Source organism: Brachyistius frenatus, unplaced genomic scaffold (genome assembly GCF_029030835.1).
Source record: "Brachyistius frenatus isolate BFR_SWC_R1_liver_20210118 unplaced genomic scaffold, ASM2903083v1 Contig_209, whole genome shotgun sequence".
Classification (NCBI taxonomy): domain Eukaryota; kingdom Metazoa; phylum Chordata; class Actinopteri; family Embiotocidae; genus Brachyistius; species Brachyistius frenatus.
The window spans coordinates 232720-251272 of NW_027210808.1; positions in this window are offsets into that span (position 1 = coordinate 232720).

Below are 18553 nucleotides of genomic sequence, written 5' to 3' on the forward strand. Positions count from 1 at the left end.
CCTATTCTTCTTTTGCCTATAGCTGCATATCTTTTAAAGTTGAAAATAGTTTTTCTGTTGAGCTACTTATGGTATGTCTTGTGATCTTACAAATTAAAAGTTGAATTCATCTACAAGGGAACACACCCTTGAATTCCATACACAAAGGGGTTTTCCATCCCAGAACGGGACGTGCATGAATGGACCCTTCCGCTTGAACCAGGGCTGTGGGAAGTTTCAGGTCTGGCCATAACTTCGCTATGGCCAACCACATACCAATCTGATGATCAGGGTCTATGGCGCCCCCACAATCATCAAAAGGCACTGTATTAGGATTATGTGAAGAATAGGCACCATCAGCCTCAGTGGTGGGAACTTGTACAGTAGTGGTACCACTCAGCATGAGCAAATGCAACCACCCCTGCAGAAGGAGCATATCTTGCCCCCAAAGACAACCAGAAGGGGCACAAACTGTTTTAGCTTTACGTAAATAGGTCCCCCACAGGTCAGTCGAAGTGCTGCCATATCAGCGCGGCTGTTACTGGGGAGAGGCCCAACTCGTACTCGAGCGGGCCCTCCTTGGACATCCTTTCTGCCAACGCATTGAGGGTCCCCTAAGATCCAAGATGGTGCTCCACCCAAGAAAGGATCTCTGCCATCAACCTGCACAGACTGGGGGAGCTCACACCACCTTGCCTGTTGAGGTAACAACTACAACTACTACTACTTTAACCATTGTCTGTGAATATTTTGTTGCTGCATCCACAAATGCTGGTTAAAACTTTACAGTGCAAACCATATATAAGCATGATCGAGAAATGCTGACACCTCCTCTGGGCCCGAGCTTATTTAAGATAGAAGTGAAGTGTAAAACTGTCCTGTGGTCTGATGAATAAAAATGTGGGTTTTGGAAATCATTGGCACTTCATCTTCCGGGCTCAATGGGACCATTGACCCATTCATTGACCATTCACCTATTTTAAAGTTGTTGTGAGGAATAGATTGGACAAGGTTATGACAGCTTTTCTAAAGCTTTAAATTAAGGACGAGTGAGTACGCTATTATCTGCATCTGTATCTGCTGAACCAACTAAAGTATCTGTATTCGTATCTGCACTCTGAGAGGACGGGGCTTAATCCAGAAGTGGCCATGCTAAAACCGGAATTGGGTGGGAAATAACCGAAATTGATCAGAAATTTGCCTAATTTACTTTCATTTTGACTGCTAATTTAAGATGAAACTCAGCAGTTTTATTTTATCTGGCTTTTCCAGAGCCAACTAACGAGCTGCTGAGCAAATCAAGAGTCAGGAGAAAGAGGTAATGGAAGGTGTGGATGAGAAACAGCATCAGAAATTGTCAAGTGACACGAGGTCAAAAAAATAAAAACAATACTAAAAGACCACCAACAAAAGTTGAAGTGTCTTTGGAAAATGTAAAAGACTCAATCAAAGAGCAGCGTCAGGTCACCCGCTGCTAAAAGTTAAAGGGCCTTCACACAGGAAGTACATATTTGCATATAGTATTTTCAAATCTATTTTTGATAAATGCTGATATGAACACTATGCACATAGTACGACTACAATATTCTCATCCATATGTTTGCCTCTTTAAATAATTTCTGTTTAACATACTTAACTAATCTGTTTTTTTATAGTTAACTGGATAACTGTTCTGGATAATCTATTTAGCATGTGTATGACAATGTCCTGATCTGGCAAAAGTTGATCGGGAATGATGAAACAACGAGACATTACTGTTTGTTTGTTTTTAAATAACAGGAAACAATTTCAGACCTAAAATATAATTACAGCTTAAAACATATGAGCATTAACATTGCAATTGTTCATATAATGCTCACTGATTGAGAGTTGCAGGCTAAGCTTCAAACTACCAAACAACCTCAGGAATGACACCTCTGGAACTCCAGTCTTCTTGTGGCCTTTTGCAAATAGTATGTTTTTTTATTAAATGTGAACATAATCCTTTGACAAGAACTGCTCTGGAACCAGAAAGCGTCTTTAATCAAGTATTGGCAGAAATCTCTCCGTATTCAAGGCAAAATACCCCAGAGAGAAGCCTTGGCCTGTAGATGCATAAAGAAAAGGGCAAGTTGCACATATCCTTCTTTACCAAAAGGAAAAATAAAAAGCAGTTCCGTACTTGCAATGATGGGTGGGTGGATGTCCGTAAAGAGGAAGGACAGAAAGCTGTCAACTAATTTCTGGTGCATATAACGTGTTAAATTCAAATTTAGCGCAGAATAATCATTTGTATTTTGTTCATAATTGACCAAGATAGCACATACTGATCTGATTATTACTACAGTAAAATAGATTCATTCGTTTCTACAATTCAAAACTAGTGTATAGCCTCCCAACAACATGTCACACTGGTTCCCTTAAAGAAAAGGACTAAATACCAAAATTATTGATAATTAAATGAATATACAGCCCAGTTGGTTTACCACAAAAAAAGGAACAACAAAGGACCAGTGTGTGGGCAAGATGGCCAAACAATAATGGGGTTTCCAAAAATAATCCCAGACACTGTCAGACAAAGCGGGGACATATTAAGTATGCCATTTCCACTTTGGCATAAAGAGTGATCATTGCAACTACATACCTGCATATCTTTCCACAGGAGACAAGATGGAGAACAAAAGGCAGCAGTAGCCTTATATCCTGTGACTCTGATGTCGCTGAAGCTGAGAGAGGAGTCAGGCCTTCAGCTGCATTCAACAACAGTTCTCGTTACAGTTCACCTGCATGAGGACAACATTCCTCATCACACGTTGATTGATGTCAATCTTCTAAGAAAGTAAAGTTGTCTCACGTCCTTCTTGTGGATGTGCTTCGTATTGCTTGTCCAGTCCATTTATTATCAAGGAACACTCTTAGGTATCATCCAGGACATGGTTCAACCTTACACCCTAACCCGCTCCCTCCGCTCTGCTTCTACCAATCAGCTTGTTGCTCCTCACTGAGCTAAACACTCTACAAAATCACGACTGTTTGCTGTCCTGGCTCCTAAATGGTAGAATGAGCTCCCCAACGACATCAGGACAGCAGAAACTCTGTACATCTTCCACCGTAAACTAAAAACACACCTCTTCAGACTTTACCTTGAATAGGTAGCACTTTAGTAGCACTTAAAATGTGTAGTTTGGCTTTCTTGAAGAAATTGTATTTTTTTTTTTATTCCTGTTGTTCTGGATTTTGTACCCTCATGGTTGAAATGCACTTATTGTAAGTCGCTTTGGATAAAAGTGTCAGCTAAATGAAATGTAATGTAATGTAATCATAGAACTGTACCATACCAATATCCATCCCTCAGATGGAGTCAAGGTTTAACGAGGTCTTCTTCCTTCTGAAGTCCAACAACAACTTTTTAGTTTTACACATGTTACATTGTAAATGGTCCCTGTCTTCAATTGCACCTCTGCACTCACCATCCTCTCCCCCTGTCCCACATTTAACAATTACACTGTTTGAGCACTTTTTGTATGTGGCATGACCTTCTGTTATTTTTAAAGTCTGTAGTGTAAAGTTTGAACAGATATGGAGCCAGGACAGTTCCCTGGGAGGGTCCACCACCAGGTTTTACATAGTGCCCTCAAAGAAGTGTTCACGACAGGTTTTAGCCGGGCCAGCACAAGCAGAAACAGGTGCAAAGTCTTCATTATATGGAAAGTCAGTGCAAAAGGCCTGTAGTCATTCAAAGTGCTGGGACTTCCTTGGTTCAGAAACAAAGCCAGAAGTCTTTATAATAGTATCAATGTTTAATATGTATATTCGGACCCCACAGAGCTGTTGAGAGCATTTGATTCTAGCTGGACCTGCTTTGTAAGTTGTCTCTTAACTTGTTCAGATGTGATGAGATTGTCTGACAGTCTGCAGTTTCTGGTAATTGCGGGGGAAGGGATGGTGGAGAAGAGACAGTGGAGAAAAAGAGAGGTGTGAAAGTGTCGAAACCTTGACCCTGTTTTCACCTGGCATTATCAATCCATCCTGATCCATTCTGGTGTTTTCGGATCACAAGTTGCCAGCTTGTTCACACCTGGCATTTCATGTGTCTCCACATTCATCCCATGCAACCACTTGTAATTGGATCTCCCTTCCCTGGTCTATATGAGCACTTGCTTCACGAATATATCCAAGTAAATTTGCACAACACAAACATAAAGATGAGGAGAGAGTGGTTTAAGCAAAAGGCATTTAACAAAATGAGACATGAGACGTCTTGGCTTACCGAAGCGTAATGGGCCATCTGTTAGAAAGTCACGTCGTAGGCTATTTTCACGTCATGTCTGAACATTTAGTGCGTTTGATGGCTAATTCAATCTTCAGGACCCGATCGGTTCAGGTCAGAGTAATTATTTGAGCTGCTCCTTTCTGTACAGTTCAGGTGTGCTCAGCTGAATCAGATTCTTTCTGGTAACAAAAAAATAAAAGAAGAGCTGGCAGAGATCTGGCAGGTCAAAAGTTTATTGGAGGAAAACATCAAAAACTAATGAACTAGCTGTACTGTGGCCGTCACATGTGGAAGCACCAGGTCAGAAACAAACACAGGAATGTGGCACCAAGAGCTGCATTGCAGGTGTATACGTTGCCTAAGGCTGTGAACACACCAAATCAGGCAATGGGGCACCTTCATATAAGATTGTGTGGATGTGTAACTGTTCCAGAACAAGTTATCATAATTTTTTTCATTTTGCGTATAATAGTATATTTTCCTTCGGCTCTCACACTCTTCCAGCATTATTGACCCCCTTCCTAGGTCTATTTTGTCTCTTATCCTGCTGCCAGAGGAGTTTAATATTGGAACAATTGCTTTCCTACAGTATTGATGATATATTTATTACATTGTGAAGCTGTGTACAGTGGCCAGCATCCGGTCTGATTAGCAGCTTACATGACTGGCCACCACCAAGTGATATCTGGTTGCCTTTTGTCAAAATTTTAGTCTGGTTCAGTTTATTTTATGGCCATTGCATTTTTTTTTTCATTTTTTTTTTGCACCCCTTGTGACCCCTACAACCACAGCTTAAAAACAACATTTTACATGCCGTCTTGTTTCTATATTCCATTAAATATGGGTTTATGTGATTTCAAAATCATGACATTCAGTTTTTATTTTCCTTTTCCCAGCATCCCAACTTTTTTGAAAAATGGGATTGTATTAGCCACCATGTGGGACATGTGCCCCAACAAAGACTTTTTACACAGATCTTAAATATGATTCTGGAAAATTGCAGACGATCCACAGACTCATTACTGAAGCAAGACAGTCGTGTTTATAAAGTAACCCAAAAGTTTTATTGAAGTAACAAAATAATGAATTTAGGAGGGACTGCAGCTGCTAGGGAGGGAAGATTATTCACAAAAGGAGAACCACAGAACCCAATTAGGGAATTCAATATTTTTTCTTTCTTTCCTTTATTATTGTCAGCATTAAAAGAAATCTAAAATTCAAACTGCCAGCCTTACAAAAATGAAAAGTGAATTAAAGAAACTGAGGCCACTTGTGGAGAGGCAGTCTACGCTGCAAGGAGTGCTTTGGGTGCTACCACATACTCACCTTCAATATGCAACACAGCACAAACACACTACCCGTTTGAATGAATGGGAGAACTGCTGATTTTCTAGTATCTCCTAATTTGATTTGGTGTAAATTCAGCCTGAGAGATCAGAGAGCAGAGGGGCCGAGGGGAAATTGCCATGAGGTGTTATAAGTGGTGTCACAGGTGAAGAATATGTGACATACATGAAAATCTATTGGTCAAGATAGATTTATTGAACAGACATCCAGCCAACCAGAACAAAAACAAAGTTCGTAGTTGAAGTATGATAAAGTTACATCCTTCCATGCATCCATCCATCCATCCATCCATCCATCCATCCATCCATCCATCCATCCATCCATCCATCCATCCATCCATCCATCCATCCATCCATCCATCCATCCATCCATCCATCCATCCATCCATCCATCCATCCATTCATTCACCCCATCCATCCATCCATCCATCCATCCATCCATCCATCCATCCATCCATCCATCCATCCATCCATCCATCCATCCATCCATCCATCCATCCATCCATCCATCCATCCATCCATCCATCCATCCATCCATCCATCCATCCATCCATTCATTCACCCCATCCATCCATCCATCCATCCATCCATCCATCCATCCATCCATCCATCCATCCATCCATCCATCCATCCATCCATCCATCCATCCATCCATCCATCCATCCATCCATCCATCCATCCATCCATCCATCCATCCATCCATCCATCCATCCATCCATCCATCCATCCATCCATCCATCCATCCATCCATCCATCCATCCATCCACCCATCCACCCATCCACCCATCCATCCAGCTGCCATGTATGCAGACTTTGTGAATGAATATAGTAAGAGATGGATAAAATGTGAGTAAGCAGGACACTCCCAATCTAAAAAAGTTAATTCAAATCCTACTGTAGATGACAATTTTATAAATGCTTTGGCAGCATGGAGCAAAACCATTTATTCTGGAGAGCCTTGTAGCCAGCTGCAGCAGTATTATTGAATTAATTACCCACACACAGTCTTCTTGGTATGCAGCCTGTATTTCATCCTGACCTGACAGGGTTAGATACCGAGAAATGCGTCAGGAGGTAAAACTGCTTCATTGGCTTCTTTTACAGAAGGATAAAGATAAGTGATTGTCAAATACTGTTATAGGAACAGAGTGGTGAATTAGGGCCACACCCTCCCTTTCCTCTTCTGTGGAGTAGATAGTGCCAGGAGAATGCCTGCGTATTTCCCTGTCTGAGTGTGATTGATAATGTCTGGGCTTTGTCCTTTACGTCATTACTTGTAGAAACAACCGAGTGACTTCCCTCTGGTGCTGTCATTCAGACTTGCTGGAAATTCACAAGAGAGACTTTGAGTCACGCTGCATAGATTAATTTTACCTTGATGTCTAGTTTTGATTTCTATGTGAAATAGGCTGATATTCAGTGGCAATCAAACTCATTAAAAGGTTTTTCTTTATTCTAAGTATTTTCTACATAGTAGAATGAAACTAATGGCATCAAACTGAAATATCACACAAATAATTATGTCACAATCAAAATAAGACAAAAATCATATTTTTGATTCTTCAAAGTATCCAGTATTTACCATGATGACAGCTTTGCACACTATGGGCATATTTTAACCAGTTTCATGAGGTCGTCAGGTTGAATATTTTTCAGTTAACAGGTGAGCCTTGACAAGTTAACTGGTGGAATTTCTTGTCTTCTTAATACATTTTAGACTCAGTTGTGTTGTGTTGAGATAGTCTTGGTATACAGTGAATATTTCTATTTAAGTATTACAGTAATCCATATTATGGCCAGACCTGCTGTATTGGGGCCCCAGAATAAGGCACTCAGAACAGATGCTTGCTGTGACACTAAAGCAAGTACCTGGTCCCCAACGGAAAAGTGCCCCTCAACAGCTGTACAATCGAATTGGAAATTTCTGAGCTAAGTGAAGATTCTTCCTGGTCACCTCACTAGTGGACCAAAACCAATCTTTAAACTAAGTAACATACTGCAGCATTGTTTCACCTGGCTTAAGCTGAAGTAAATCTTCTTTGAATAGCTTCAGGGGACCCGTAACCTCATGGCCAAAAAACTGTTCAGAAGGGGTGAATCCAGTAGATTCACTCATAGAATCTTTCATTGCAAAAATGGAAAGGCAACATACAAATCTCCAGGAAATGGAATACTGTAGGTCTTTAATATTTAATATCTCTATGATGATGATAGGTTTGTTGCAAGGCTTCTTGGGAATGGGGATGATATGTGGATGAGACTAACTGTGAAAAGCAATGCTCAGACATAACATCCTGAACGACTCCAGGGAAAATCAGTTCCCCAGTCATGTTGCACCTGTTTTGGTAACTAAAATTTAGAGAAGAAGCCTCCTAGGGCCTTCTAGCTTTAATGTTCCTTTGTGAAATAGTTTCAGGCAAACAAATAGTAACATCCATTATGGTCAACAAAAACTCATTACCTTTCCTAGTTTTAGGCAAAAGTCCAACAAAATGTATGGCCACTTGAGAAAAATTATCTTTCACCTCAGGCACAGTGGTCAGTGGAATGCAAATGATTGCATTCTGTTTTATTTACATTTAACACAGCGTCCCAACTTCTTTTGAAACAGGGTTGTACAATGCAACCCAAAAACCAAGCACTTTAAAACAATACAGCTACATTCAAACTACCCGACAAGCCCCCAACCCAGTGCCTCTCCTTATCCATTTAACAAGACAATGTGTTCTAAGCTTTCCTTTAATCTTCACTACCTATACGGTTGCGGGTATGTGGGTGGGGTTATTATTTGTTGTAGAATAATAACTAACAGGCTATGAAAGATGGATAGCATGACCTCCAGCTTGTTGGTGTGTTGGAACACACTGTGTGACCAAGCGGAAAGTCAGCTTCATTTGGCCATGTTGGCTGGTCAGGGTGCCTGCAGAGTTAAATGTTGTTGCCGTAAACAGAAAATTGGGTGTTTTAAACTGAAGTAAATGATGGAAATATTTAGCAAGTTTTGATGTGTTTTTGTGGGTCTGGAAACATATATCACAGACTGGGCTTTAAAACTTTAAATTGATTTGCTTTGCTTTGTGCTGACATTATATCAACTTAAACTGATTACGATTTTTGTACATCCTTTTTCATTGTCATTATGTTTATTCTCATCATTGCAGTTTTTATCCAGAAATATTGGTATGATGATTTCAGAGACTCGGTTCTTACGCAGAGAATTTGAGGAATGGACACAATCACCTGTCAACAGTGCTGTTTGTTCAGACCCCAGCGCAGAGAATGATGAATTTCAACTTGCAACCCAAAACAATAAAACAGTCAAATGTGCAGTACGGTAAAACATGAGATCAATAAATTGACACGGCCTTCTGCAAACCTCATTTAAACCCACAGAAATGGAAACATTTAGATGAAGTTTAATGAAGGCCTGTAGCTGCATTCGTAAACAGGACAAACCCAGGAGCATCTTTCTGGTCTTGTGTCAGCAATGAGAGTTTCCCGCAGAGCTGCCAAGTACAGCTGACGTGTCCCGTGTGTGTGTGTGTGTGTGTGTGTGTGTGTGTGTGTGTGTGTGTGTGTGTGTGTGTGTGTGTGTGTGTGTGTGTGTGTGTGTGTGTGTGTGTGTGTGTGTGTGTGTGTGTGTGTGTGTGTGTGTGTGTGTGTGTGTGTGTGTGTGTCTGTGTTGTGTGGCAAACTGGATTCCTACAGATGTCACATTGTGTGACTCATTCTTGCAGCATCCAGGAAGTTAAAAGGTCTTCACAACCTTCAAACATGAAATCCTTTTTTATGTCCACTCTGATTTATGTGTGTATCCACTTGTGATAGAGGTAAAAAGAAGTTATTGTAATTGTTTTTACCACTTCAGGAAGACCCACATATTTCATTCCCCCACCGCAGCATTCATGCCTCTGTTCTGTCAGAGCACTTGACATTCAACGGGTAACAATAGCTAACTGAAGTTGACGATGTGAAGTACAAATGATAATTGGGCATTGATTTGTTCAAACGCCTCTCATTCTTGAAATAAACCCCTCACCTAGCTCTTGATGGCCAAGCACAGCCACTTCACTTTGCATCACATCAGTCACACAAATGTCACAGCTTATGAGCGTGTTTTTGGGTGTTTGGGGACAGTATATGATTGCTGCTAAATCTCATGCAAATGTAAGAGTGAAGAATCTGCAGATATGCAGTGAGACTTAAGAAGAAGTGTGTAGATGTGAATTAAGTGTTACATTTTTGAGTGGATGGTAGAATATGTAAATATGTAAACGCAAAAGGACAACACTAAACCCCACATGAAAAAGTGGAAACAAGTTTACCAGGACCAAAACAGTTAAAGGGAACCTGGCCGGCAAATGAAGCAGAGGGAGCAGGCATGTCCTGGTTTTCAAGCAGAATCAAAGAACAGGGAGAACACAAACAGGTAATGCTGGAAAGCTAAGACTCAACTCGTATAGGGACAGTCTGGCAAAGTGTAATTGGTGGACTGGAAGTATGTTGTGTATACTGAGAAATTAATGAGTCAGGTGGAAGCAGATAAGCAGAAGGCATGGTAGATTAGGTAATGCAGCTGGCTGGAAAGCAGGGCAGGTGGGATTGACAGGTCGGAAATGGCAACAGAGTTACAGGAAAGACGGCAACAATTTAGTAGTTTAGTTTTGTCAACTCAAGTCAGCATAAACTCGTTGCAGCTGTTCTCACCAAGTAACCTAGTTTCACCAAGAGATATTATTGTACATTAGTTTAACCATCATCATTTTTGAATGTTCCCCTGAAGGCAGGATCATGATTAGTGTGCTCATACACAAAATATTTGCTCTTCAGTTTTCCTCATCACCTTTTTGTCAATTTCTGTTTTAAAATACCACAGGGTGTTTTCCTCTTAAAGACACATTCAAAGAGAAGCAATTGATATCTATCCTGTGCAGCAAATGAAATAATCAATGTCTGTGATGAAAGTAGTTTTCTTTATCTACGACAGTCAGTTATCAATATTCCCTTCACACACACACACACCCCCCCCCCCCCCCCCAAGCGTGAGTATCCAGATGGAGCTCAGGGGACCAATTCCAACAGAGGTCACAGCAGAGATTCAGCAAATGTTCTGGCTTTGTTTTTTCCCTCAGCCTAGGCCACAGTCCTTATTCGCTGGCGAGTAACAGACTGTTGAGGATGTAACTGACACAGAAGCTGCCGAAGGACGACAGGAATCATTGTTTCTTCACGAGAGTCGAGGAATAACTGCTGCCGGACGGAGAACTATTCCCTTTTTGCCCACAGTTGACATCGCTGTTTCCCCCACTGCCACAACGAGGGTAAGCCGCCATTTAACCTGCAGACGGAGCAGCATCACGGCCCATTATGACCTTTGAGCCCAAGGAGAAACTCCACTGCTACACAGAACGGACTTTCATGCACACAACGCTTATTTAAAGCGACATCAAGGAAGAAGCTTCTTTTGTCTGGGTAGACACAGGTGTTGTATTCGGATTTTATGAAGCTTTATGTCATAAGCCAAACCAAACCATAAATCAAAGGGTCCTGTAGTTATTGTGTTTTGTTGTAGTGATATACAGTGTGTATTGCTCTGAGCACATCTCGTTTGATCCTCCACCACTGCATTGAAGCCAGTAATCTATATTATATTTTCATCTGTTAGACGACCAGGGCTGTGACTCAGACAGGTGTGTTCCTGCCTAATAAAAGTGTAATTACCATGCTTTACGCAGCGCCTGAAGCCCACTGCGTGCTGGACACTTGCTATTTTTCTTTTTTTCTTTTTTACAATCAAACCACAGATGGCGTGTTAGTACAGTTTATCATGGAAGGCCATGGGTGCCACAAATTAGCCATCTTTCCATGCGATTTATCTCAGTACTGCTACACACCAGCTAATAAAATCATCATCGACCTGCTACCTTGACTGTATGCAAATGCTTACGTCCGTCATCTTGTACGTACCCACACGGGCATATCCGCTATTCACACACACACACACACACACACACACACACACACACACACACACACACACACACACACACACACACACACACACACACACACACACACACACACACACACACACACAGCGATACATAGGTGCCAAAATGTTTGCTTGTACATGTTGACAGGACATGACTGTAGGTTGGATGAGTTTGATTGATTAAAGGTTTATTAACAGACATTTATTTTTTTAGATTTATTGATGTTGCTTTTATCAGTGAATTTGTTAACCAAGGATTATATTTATCATCCATTCAATTTATTAATGTTAATATGTATTTTAAACTTTAAGCGTTATTACAAATGTATTGTAATAACAGCTGGATCTGGAGGTCAGTGCTGATTCAGGTATGGACACTTAAAAGTGAAAACACACACACCTTTTAACACTAAATTTACAGTTTGGTTATTGGTCCATGATGCTAAGGTGGTGCCCTTGTATTAACCAGTATTAATAATTAATGAATATTTATAATTATCACTTATAATTATTTCCCAACAATCAAACCTGCTCCAAATATTGCACAAGGTTACACCGCTCCAATTCCTGAGTCCAACCTATTGGCTACAACAGCCAAGCGTTCACTGGACACACACTGATGTTACAAGACAATGAGTTTTATCCTCCCCTGAGTGGTCCTAATGTTTTGTCTCATTGCTGCAATTATCCTCTGGTTCTTTTTGATACACGTTTGACTGCCTTTTGACCCAGTCTGGAGCTTTTAAGTCTGATTCTATAAATAAATGTTTGTTCTTTGACATTGGGTAGGTTTTCCACAGTTCTGTTTCAGATCGGGTCCAACAATGTCAGCAATGTCAACTTCATTGAAATCTAGTTTTCAAAATCTCCAGTCCAGAGCTATTCAACTTCAATAGCAAGCGAGCCAGATCACTGGGGTTTGGAGACCACACAGAGTATTTTGTAAATTAATGGCTACAAATAACCCTGACAGTAACATAAGATTAAAGTCGACACATTCAACCCTTTTTTTTTTTCACTTGGCCAGTAATACACAAACATTGGAAACACATGGTTCGTGGGCTAAATACATAAGTGTAAAAAATTACATATAAAACACTAAAGAGTTATGAGGGATTTTTTTTTTCTGACAGGTTCATCAGATTTTAACAATAAGTGATATTAAAACAATACAAGCAGTCATAAGGTCCTTTTAAAACAGATTTAAAACAGTAGAAATGTTAAATGCAAGATGAACACAGCAGAACAGTATCCATCAGTCCAACAGTAAATGGACCTGCTGAAGATTCTATCAAATTCATTTGACTCAGCTGAAAATGAACTATACGTCTCTTTAGTTTAGAAAGAGACATTTTAAAGCTGTTAGTTTAGCTCACATACGTTTCTCTTCTGCAGATGAGGAGCAGGTGTAATCCTGCTGCAGTCAATCCCAGCACATATGTCACTAACGAACACAAACATGGAGTTTCCGTGATCCTGCCGGCCCTCACGTTATCCTGTTGCCAAGGTTACCCACATAGATTGTTTAGAAATAAACATACAAACTCCAACTTGCTTACAGATATCTTAAAGTATCTCAGATTTATAACTTAGTTTTATTCATCATATCACATAATTGCCCGGCAGCCTTTTGCAGGCCATAGAACATTTCACAAGTGCAGTATCCTAACCCACTTTGGCCCCACCAGCAGCAGGGCACAAATTTGATCACTACAATCCAGTGAACCACACACACTCACATGTTGTGCTCCTATACCAGGTTAAATCTGACTGATATTTGTTTTCATTGGGATGTAATTCAATCAACATCAAGGAAATGAAATACTGTTGAAATGTGATTCATCTTTTGCTGGGAGGTCCCCTGCAACCCAGTGTGCAAACCACAGGAGTAAAGCACTTCACTGGTTCATTTAATCAAAGTACTGATAGGCCACCGGCAGGAGACTAATTATACTGATCATCACTAAAATGTGAATAGTTTTATAAATGTCAAATGCAGGAGACAATGTTTAAGTTTGCACGTTCTCCCTGTGTGGGTTCTCTTTTCAGGTACTCCGGCTTCCTCCCACCGTCAAAGACGGTCGAGTTAATGGTGATTCTACAAATTAGACAGACGTGAATGATCTTTGTTTCTGTCTGTCTATAAGTGTTGGCCCTGCGGTAGAGGTGAACCCTGCCTTCGCCCAAAGTGAGCTGCGATAGGCTTCAGCCGTCCCGTGACCCTGTTCAGGATAAAGCGGGTATAGATAATGGATGGATGGACGGATGGATGGATGGATGGATGGATGGATGGATGGATGGATGGATGGATGGATGGATGGATGGATGGATGGAAGTCTTGGTGTTATCTTAGACTTTGATCTAACTTTCAAGGCCTACATTAGCAAGGTGACAAGAACCTAATCTTTTCACCTGAGAATATAGCCAAGGTACACCCATATATAAATCAGACAGATGTTTAAAACCTGAGTCATGCTTTCTTTTCTAGCTGACTGGTCTACTGTAATGCATTGTTTACAGTTCTTCCAAGGAAAACAATAGAGAGACTTCAGCTCATTTATAACTCTGCAGCTCAGCTATAAACCAGGATCAAGAGGAGAGAGCACATCAGTCCCGTTCTTGTTGCTTTGCACTGGCTACCTGTAACATAAAGGATTGATTTTAAGGTCCTCCTCCACACATGCAAAGCTTTTAATGGGCTCGGAAAAATGTTAAATTGCTAAATCTCTGGTTAACTATGTGCCTGCAATCATTTGCTGCTGGCTTTGTGGAGTTTCCCAGCAACAGCCAAAAGAAAATGAGGAATGCGGCTTTTGTCATGTTATGCTTTTGTTCTGCTTCGAGGATGGGGAACACACTACCTATAGCTATAAAGGAAGCTAGCTCAATTAATACTTTTAAATGGAAGCTGAAAACATGTCTTTACTTTAGCCTTTAACTCGCTACGTCTGAGGCTCTTTTGCACTTGCCACACCTGCGCTATACTGCGCCTTGAAAATGCATTTGCTTTATTCTATATTTATGACTCTACTTTATTTGATCAATTATATCTTTTCTTGTGTATTTTATTTATTTTTGTTAATTTTATAATTGAATTTGAACATGTTTTAATGTTCCTCTATATCTGTTTTGATGTGAAGCATGTCATTTATTTACTGTAAAGCACAGTGAGCTGGATTTCTTGTATGAAAGGTGCTATACAAATAAAGTAAATAATAAAATATTATTATTATTAACAGTGTGTGCAACTGCTGAGTGAGGATAAGCCTAAAACTGTGTAAAACAGTGCAGCCATCAAGTGCTTGAAACAAGCATTCAGTTTACTTTCCTAATGCTTGTTCAGTCGGCTTGCTTATAGTGAGGACATACTTTAGTTAGAAATATTGGACTGCAGACGTTTTCAACTGATAACAAAATACATGTCATATGGACTTAAAACCACAATAATTGTCCCTTTATTTAATCTGTCTTTCACCTACTGGAGTGGTTGGGGACTTTTGAGTTTTTCCTCAAGAAAACAACATTGTTTGTGTTGTCATAAACTAGAAATGTGTTATGTTCATGGTTTCCTGACATGTGACCAGTGCTGAAATTTATACTATACTTACCAGTACAGAATCTGTTATTGTGTAGCCAACTGTTACTGCACCTGCAGGTAAATACTGGTAGACACAGATCTCTGACTAACAATGAATGAATCCACTCTTCAGATTACAAGCGGTACAAAAGTTGATAAAACAGGAAAGAAAAATAATGTACCTTCATTTTTTTATCATGAATGTTCAACATGAGAATACATAGAGGAAATCACACAAATGTGTATTTTCATATAGAATTTTACAATAGTCATATCTTAATATCTTTACTAAGATAAGACCTGCTGTGTTTTCAAGCGTTGCTTATTACAGTGCAAATAATAACCGTTCACTCTCAGAAGTAAAGGCGGAAAGTTGATGCCAATATTGGTCACGGCACTGTTGCCTTTATTTAAAGGTACCCAGCAGGGAGGTGACAGGAGTGTGTGTGTGTGTGTGTGTGTGTGTGGGGGGGGGGGGGGTCCTGCATTCAAATCTTACTTAATGTAAATAAATAAAATCAGTGAACTATAAAGAAAGTATCCCAATAGAATTATTACTATTTCCACAGTAAAATGTTTCTGTAACTGATACGTTATTCTTTATGACATTAATAGATTGATTTATCATCTATAGCATTACACTGTGCTACCTAACTACTCCATACTTTTCTTTAGTCAAGTATATTTATAGTCCAGTGGTTCACAAACTTGAGGTTGAGCCCCTCCGAAAGGTCACAGGATAAACAAAAGGGATTGTCAAATGAATTATGGGATAGGAGAGAAGAACAAAGATGATAAAAAATTACAAAAAAAATTACAAAAATCCTCAAGAGAAATTGATATATATATATATTTGAGACATTTCTCTTATATTAGCAATTTAAACAAACATATTTGATAATGTAGGGTTCAGACAGTTATTTTAATGGAACCATGTGGGAAGTTTATAAACATCTGAAACGTAACAAGAAACCTTAAAAAGGCATCTTTTTTTCACAGGTCAAACAAGTGGGGGACCACTGGTTTAATCACAAAATTACAAAATAAATGTAACTGTAATCAGTTACATTTACTGAAGAAAAAATATCTAGTCAAATTATAGTTACTATTCAAAATGTTGGTCAGGAGGTTACATCTTAATATAGTATTTAAAAGCTTACAATAAAAATCTGAAAGTAGAACGTAGCATTCATTCTGTTGCTTTGCTTGCTTTCGCTGCTCCGAGCAACAATGCCGGCGGTTGGCCATTGGAGAGGTATTTAAAAGGAGTCATGTAGAAACTAGTGCCAAACAAAAAAACAGAATATAGATTTGGTTTGAGGTTATGGAAAAATGTTTCCTTTACTGCAGTCAGTTGTGGTCTACATACTGGGAATTTTCTATTGGGAACTTTTGACAGTAATCAGTGTTGAGTACTGTTGTGAGGTTTACAAGGCCTGCATTTAGTTTTTAGGACTTTTCAGCTTTATTGTCCAGTTAAAAATTCTGGCAAGAAAAATAATTAATAAATACAAAGTTACTCTATTTTGCTGAAGTTCAACTGTAATTAAAAGAGTTAAATCACTTATTCCATATTTAAGAAGGTCACTAGTAATCTTTAACTTGTTACATTTCAAAAGTAACCCTCCCCACAATGCAACTACTGATTGAAATTATGTGATTCATTTTCTCATACAAAATCAAAATGGAAGTAGTGTTATTGACTAAACCAAAGGTTAACTTTTGAAGTGGCAGATCTGACACGGTCATACAAATATTTTCTGTAATGTAAATGCTATTCGTGAGGCACTGAAATGCTCCTTTGGGTTCTACTGGGAGGGAATTACAAGCAACCTGACATATCCTTTAGGTCAGAGCACTGTAACCTTTTATGAGGCAGGTTTTATAAGACAGAGCTCTTGTTCTACCTCATATCTTTTACTGACATCAGTTCTCGTGCTGAAATTAAAAAAAACTGCATGCGCTGATGTTGAGATTTATGTGATGAGCGTGACATCCACAGAGATAATCAACATGTGTCGGCCCCATTAGAATTATCACAGCATCTTTATATGCAAAGAATGTACAAGGGTGAACTTTCTGATTTATTTTTTTTGTGTTAAGTCTCATAGTGTTGGAATATGTATCAATGTAACAAGATTAAATTATTACCACATTAATTGCCAGACAGTATTTACAGTTGTGTCTTTCATCTTTGACAGTGTCTTATAATATGTTACATAATTGGCAAGTGTTGCAGTTTAACCAAAAATAACAGAAATAATTTTTTCTTCAGTGGAAATTTTCATGGAAGATCATTAAATAGTAATATTTTAACAACTCTCTTTTGATTTAGCATCTTCTAAGTTATTTTAAATTGAACTATAAATTGGTTGTTGGGTAGGATCCCTGTTTACAGCAGGGACTTTCTCCTTCGTGTCACTCATGCATTAACTACTGGCACAGTGTTGCTTTGACTCAGTCGTCCTTTCCAAATGATCTGCTTTGGATTCATTCCATGCACAAAATTAACTTATGCTCTAATATATTCATGCATCATATCAGCATGTCAGTGCTCCAATTGCTGTTGGATCCCTTGCTGAAATTAAGAGGAGCATCTACTGTGACCTACTACACAATCCAGCAGATAGGCAGCAGTAGCAGTTGCAGACACTGCTCAGTCTCAGTGGGCTGATGTCCTATTAGTCCACATCTCCCCATGTAATCTGCCTATCTGTTTATCTGGGTGCACGGCTCTTTTCCCCTCCTCTTCGTTCTTGAACCTCCCCCTCTTCGGTAACTCCCTCCCATGGTTTCAACAGCATCACCACCTCTCTCTCTCTCTCCAGCTCTCTCTCCTCACCTCCCTCTTCCGTCTGTTAATTGGATGAGCTGTCACAGTTGTGAGGATGATTAAATTCCAGTCCTGAGCAGGGCTCTGTGACCACAGAGCCCTGCTCAGCAGGGATAGTTAGTGAATATACTGCAAACCTAACCACAGTCCCTTTGCCTTCATCACAAAGTTCAACAAAAATCTCTCACTTTCTACAACCAGGCCAAATGAAAAATGGAATCATGGTCATGTTAATTCTCAGAAAAATAACAAAATCTACCAAAAAAAACCTTAAAAGTACTCCTGTTTGTGTAAAATGGTTTAATCGCAGTTTTTTGTTGCACCATTGACTAACTGAGCAGAGCAAAAATATTTGCATTTGCCAAATAGCATATGGTTAAATGAAATTAACCTATTGTTTATGGAATAAAGGCACTCGAGCAAATAAAGCACTCCTTCAGGTGCTTGACACTGAACTTAGTGTAAGTGTAGTCCTCTGTTCCTGCTGAACATATGACTCTCAAAAAAACCCAGCAGAGTTTCTAATGGAAATCAGCGGCAGCTCCAGGTCGGTCACACTCCTGCTCCTTTTCAT